The sequence below is a fragment of the Lottia gigantea genome, assembly GCF_000327385.1.
Source record: "Lottia gigantea unplaced genomic scaffold LOTGIsca_17, whole genome shotgun sequence".
NCBI lineage: Eukaryota > Metazoa > Mollusca > Gastropoda > Lottiidae > Lottia > Lottia gigantea.
The window spans coordinates 1747960-1754581 of record NW_008708133.1 but is presented as its reverse complement, the minus strand read 5'-3'; positions in this window follow the sequence as shown (position 1 = coordinate 1754581).

The window sequence follows — 6622 nt, the reverse complement described above, 5'->3', positions numbered from 1 at the left end:
CTTTGTTGACCCACTCCCTTTCAATGTTAAATGTCATTGACCTTGGCTATCTTCTGATACTTTCATTTGTGAGGTCTGTCTACTTCCGTTATAACAATCTTCCAAAGAATTCTTCTCAACTTTAGACTGCTCTTGCGCGTGATGTAATTATCGTAGAAGGTTGATTTCTTCAGAGTCTTTTGCAATTTGCTACATTTGCAAAGTCCCACTCTGTGCCACGTGTGGCTCTAGTTTTTTTTTTTTTTTTTTTTTTTTTTTTTTTTCGATTTTTACACACCTTCCTGAGCTTAGACTACAATAGTTGCAGCAACCATTCAACATTCACGAACCTTAGATATAGGCGACGATGTGCATAAATATGTTTTGGATCTTTTTTGCAAAACCGGAAGTGCCACATTTCAATATATGCAAGAATAGATAATCGGCTCTAGAAGTCGTATTTTTCGGTCGATTTTCTTTGGGTTTGCATTTTTGGAATCTACTGTTAAAATCTGAAAGAATAGCAGTTTCAAAATTTCAAAATTCGAAAATTTGTCGCAGACATTTTTTTTGCCAAATTTTGCATTTTTTTCGCTTTTTGTCTGATTAATCTGAAAAAAAATGAGCAAAGACAGTTTAAGAATGTAAACAAAATTTTCAATTTCACTTCCGGTTTAAACAAGAAAACGATGTTCACTTCCGCTTGAATATCTTCCGGTGTAATTTGTATAGGACAAAAATTTTTATGCTGATAGGTAGACAAAGTTATGACAAAAAAACGAAGAAAAAAAATCCGGAACAGACGTGAAACTTTGGCCGCCATTTTGATTTTTCTGAAATGATTCGATTTTTATTCAGACATAATGGCTCATCCGATTTAAATGATTTTGGTGTCAAATGAGTGAAGATTAAAAAAAAACATGACATTAGGAAGCCGTTTTTCGATTCTCAATTTTGCTTTTTTGCAACATCCGGTTGAATTTTTTCAAAGTTTGAAGGGTCATATCTCGTGATCGTGAACTTTGATGACCTTGACCTTCATAAGGTCAAAGGTCATTGACCTTAGCTATCAATTAATACTTTGACATTTGACCTCCGACATGTACTTCCGGTTTTATAGCTGTCCGAAAACAGCCAAATTCGCAACTTTGGACTGCTCTAGCACGTGACCTAATTAACCTAGAGGGTTAATTTTTTCGGATTCTTAATGTGCTTTTCGTGCTCTTTCAAGTGATTTACAACAATCGTTTTTTAAAGCAAAATTGAAATTCGTGAATTTTTCAAATATTTCTGTTTCTTTGAGCTTGGTGTGTATATATCTTATGACCTATTTTATGTAGAACATTGAAACTTGGAACACAACAAGACAATTTGAATATGAATTAACCTATGACAAAAAAGTTGAGGTGGGCGTGGCACATCCGGGTTGAATTACTAATTGTTTACATTTTGGGAAAGGGGCATAACTCGCATAGGATACATTTGTTCAAAAAGGAACTTTGCACACAATTACCTCATGATTTTGGCCAGTTTGTGTTAATAGGTCAATTGTTTCAGCTTTATAGTTCCAAAAAAGGAACGGGTTTTGAAATTTCTATATTTTCAATTTTCTATTTTGACCTTTATTGACTCTTGTTGACCTATATCTTTTGACCTGTATGATGTAGAAGCTTTAAATTTGGAACACAACATAACATTCAGAATATCAATTAACCTATGCAAAAGAAATTGAGGTGGGCGTAGCACATCCGGGTTAAATTACTCATTATTGACAATTTTGGCAAGGGACATAACTCGCAACGTTTACATTTGTTCAAAATGGAACTTTGCATACAATTACTTCATTCGTTGAGCCACGTTGTCTTAAAAAGTTCGATTGTTTCAGCTTTATAGTTCAAAACAAGGAACAGGTTTTGAAAATTCAAAATTTTCAATTTTTGACCTTGACCTTTTTTGACCCTGATTTTTGTAGGATCAAAGGTCATTCACATTGGCTATCTATTTATACTTTTATATTTGCTGTCCTATCTCAACTTCCGGTTTTATAGCCGTATATAATTAAAAATTTGGATGACTTGTATCTCGTAACCTTGACCTTTGTTGACCGTCTCCCATTCAATGTCAAATGTCATTGACCTTGGCTATCTTCTGATACTTTCATTTGTGAGGGCTGTCTACTTCCGTTATAACAATCTTACAAACAATTCTTCTCAACTTTAGACTGCTCTTGCGCGTGATGTAATTATCGTAGAAGGTTGATTTTTTCAGAGTCTTTAGCATTTTGCTACATTTGCAAAGTCCCACTCTGTGCCACGTGTGGCTCTAGTTTTTTTTTGTAATTAGATTTTACTAGGAAATCATGCCATTGTTTCAGCATGGCGAAAATTTAAACTTGTATAGGCCTAATGTCTAGAAATATCATTGGCTTCGAGCACTTAAATCTGATTATTCCATTCAAGCCAGTGCTTTCATGGAACTATGTTCGTATTACCTAGAATCGTGTCAATCGGGGTTACTTCCGGGAAACAAATGGGGCTAGGAGAACATTCAATCTTTTGGGGGAAAAAAGTTAAGAATGAAAATGAATTGGTGTTATTCTGAACCTGATTGGTCCAATGAATGCCATAAAATGTGCTATAAAGACACAGTGGGACAGTGACATTAATTGCCTACTCTTTGGATTTCCAATTGCTACATATCTTAAGCATACGGGCTTTAGCACATGGGGCCTCGTTTATTGCCTCGACTAGACGACTAGACTCTTTAAATGTCAGCCCCTCCGACCTGCATCACTCACTCACGGTTTCAAAAATCCGAAGGTTGGCTTATATTTCGACCTATATGTCGGGATTAAACACGATACAAAATGTTTAAATATTTTAATGAGTTCATGAATAGACCTACATGTGTAAAAGTTTGACAAATTATGGCTGAATAATTCGTAGTTCCATATAACCGATAGACTATTATATATAGAATATTATAGACTCTAGTTTTAATTGACAATAAAGTCTGATTGGTAAATACAAAGAAATCATTAAAGCCACCTAGCGGGTTTCCAAAGCGCTTCTTTAGAAATGTTTAGCTATATATAAATAGTAATCAATAAATAAATGATGAATTATCAAGGCGTATATTGTGCTAAACATGGACTATATGAGCTAAAGAATGGGGATTTCGTTTTCGCGTAACGTAGGTATATTCGGATTATCAAAATTTCATTCATAGGACAATCATAGATTGTAACAGTGGTCAGCTAGGTGCTAGCTTGTTGATTTATCTAATTCTGATTTTTTAGTACTAGACTTATTTCCACGACGGGACGTTTTTAGCATTCTAAATGTAGGATTCAATTCAAACTATACCGGAAGTAATTCAAAAGGAGACAATGAGATTTCTATAGGGGTCCCAGGAAATCTTTTGACCTGGGTCATATTCTGTTAGCTATACAGGTGTAGGCTACATATAATAGTATGTTCTCCTTCCCGTTCAATATGTGGTAAAATCAATAATATCTTAAACTCGGGAGGGCAATGAAGTAATTTATCTTTGATGCGACACAATCAAATTGCAATTGGGCAATATTATTAGTCATAATTATATAGAGGTGCATACATTTTAGGTTAACGTGACTGTGTAGGCTGATATACAGGTATGGGATAAACAAAAAAAGTAGGTTATTGTGACTAATAGCTAATCACTTTACTTGAATAGAGAAAACTCTACTTACCTACTTACTTTCAAAGTGTAGCTGTATTCGACAATAATCTTAGTGATATTTTTACATATTGTATCAAAATTTTCCTAAAACATGGCGATATCCTAACATCGTGTCAACAGTGTTATCGTATATAAATATCCGCAGTAAAATTAGTGTCACGTGATGACCCCCGGCAATATTAAACCGTTATGACATTTGACATTGAGTAAAGAGTATATCTCTATAGACCTACAGGTAATAACCAAAACGATATGAAGGTGCGATTAAATAAAACAACTGTTAAATAAAATATGATAAATTAAAGTATTTTAAAGATTCGTTGCTTCGGACTGATTTCTCGGAGAAAAGATCAAATAATTACAATTACTGACATCGGCCAAGGTGTTAGCTATCGATTTAGAACGGGTAAGTTTTTATTATCGATATGGGCTACAGATGTAAAATGTTACGGACTAATTTCCAAAGACACAAATTCTTACCAGAAAGAATATTTTTTTTATTCGTGGGTTCTATTCGCTCATAACCATGTTACGCATTTTATTTGGGTCATTTCGAATTCCTTGTTTTAGATAGGCCTACTCAGGAAAAGAATAAGAATAAAACGGTTTTATTAAATTTTAATTTCTGTTTTGTTGTAGTAGTAAAACATAGGCGGATGAATGCGGAGGAATAGGTAATTGACCCGAGCTTTAACTCATTATGAGACACAATAATTTCTTCCTGGTTCGATTGTGGATTTTATCATCTCAGGCCTATTAGGGTCCAGCTCCATGTTTGGTGATTTAAAAGCAGGAGAAGTGTGGGGATGTTAAGAGGTTTGTGAAAAATTTTCGTGCCGGCCTTCCGGGTATCAGGATCATTATTAGCTTACATTTGCATTATTCCAATTTCCGTCAGATGTCTGTGGTTTCTGTAATTATTGAAATACTTTACCATAGGTAACCTATAGCCTAATACTTATAAGTCATTAAGTTTCTGTGGAATTGCAGACCCACGGGCATGTAGGTCTGGGGCTATATATAGCCTACCTCTGATTAAAAAATGGAATGGTATTTGCAGATAAATTGCAAATCGATGCTATTAGACCTGATCACAAAAAGTGATTACAATCCTTTTGAATGTGCCACTGCGTAGTTATTTTTCCAGAATTTTCCAAATGGGCTTTCAATTTATAATTAGCGCTTTATGCGGACATAATATTTATATTCAGATATGACATCATCATTTTATTTTTAAAATGAAAATTACAAGAAATAGTCTCTGTCAACCAGTAAGTTTATTTTTGGACGCAGGATGCGCTCGAATATTGTTTCGGAACACAACCATTACTTTAATGAAAGCTGTAAAATTCGAACTTATTTGTCTTACAGGGGCGCAGATCGCTTTTTCAATGCGGGGGAGGGGGGGGATTTATTCAAAAGGGTCGGGCCGTATGTGCGAATTCGATTGCTGAGTATAGCGACATGAAAACGTTTCAGTTGAGCTGGTGGCGTTAATTTTCACCTAAGTGATAATTCAAGGAATAAAAAATTAAAATCATGAAATTTCACCAAGGTAAAAGTAATTTTCGGGGGCATCTGGCATGATACGAATAGATCCAGTAATAGAGCTCACCTTTTCTTTCTGGAAAACCAAGACTTTTAATCGTCAGAGAATTAAACGGAAGTCGAAGCGAAATACTGATCGTCGGAAAACAACGTCAACAAAGAAATTTTTATTTCGGATACCAAAAGATCTCGTTTTATATATTTTTTTAGTTAGATAAAATATTTTTTGTTTTGATTAATGATTATTTCAAGGCTGTGAATGACATTTTTTCAATAATTTTCAATTTAATCGTTTAAAAAGCGGCCGAAAAGATCGGCAAATGTTCCTGTCATTTGGTAAGTACGGTAGGGAGAATTTAGTAATGTGCGCATTCAGTCATTGCGTCTGTGTTCAGAAGACTTCGTGATACTCATCAAGTTTTTGATTTTCCGGATCAAATGAAGTGTTAGAAGTTTATATTTTTCTATAATTTCGGTCACAGATCGTGCGTTTACAAATTAACTGGCCCTCAGTACGAATTGGATGCATCTAGTTATTTAAAATCTCTCCATTATCACACGTGTTGTGTAATGATTGCCACATCCGCCATTTTCTTGTTTTCTGTGCAGAGTTGTTCTTTTCTTTGAACTGACATTTAGATCTACTTTATTTTTTTTTTTCGGGTCGGTCAGTGTTTGTACACTAATGAACAAATATAGAAAGTCAAGTAAATGTCAAAAAAGTCAAAAATACTTTCTAAGAATAATAGAATCACTTATTTTCACTTTGTCTTTGTGATTGGTGTCTGTAAAATGCCAACAGATTTTGATAAATTTACTTGCATACATCTTGAAATATTAAAGCCATGCATGTTCACTGTCTGACCACAATATTTACACAATCACATTTTGTCCATTATTTCTGTGTGCTTTGTAAAATTTTACTGTTTTTTTTGTTGTTGTGAAATTTGAGAAGAACAATAAATTTGGAGTTTCATTCGAAGCTCAATGGGCCAATGATGGCTTAATGAGAATTACAACAACAAATAATATTATTGGTGTACAGTCTATTCAATAAGTTATTTATTTCCTTGTGTAGATGTCCAGTAGCGCTGATTCTCCACCGGCAAAGAAAGCACGTATAACTGAACAACCTTTAACTAACAGTTCCCATAACAGTACTGGTAGTAATTCTATTGGATCAAATAATATTTCCACCAACAATATGGTAATTATTTTACGTGTTAGTTCTAAAGTAACTGTGTTTTAAAGTTGTATAGATAATATTCTGTTTTGTTGGTCAATTGATAATAATTGAAAATAACGAGTTTATTACATTTTGAATTAAACTTTTGACTTTCTGAAGTATTAATCTGGGGTTGTTCAGATTTTAATT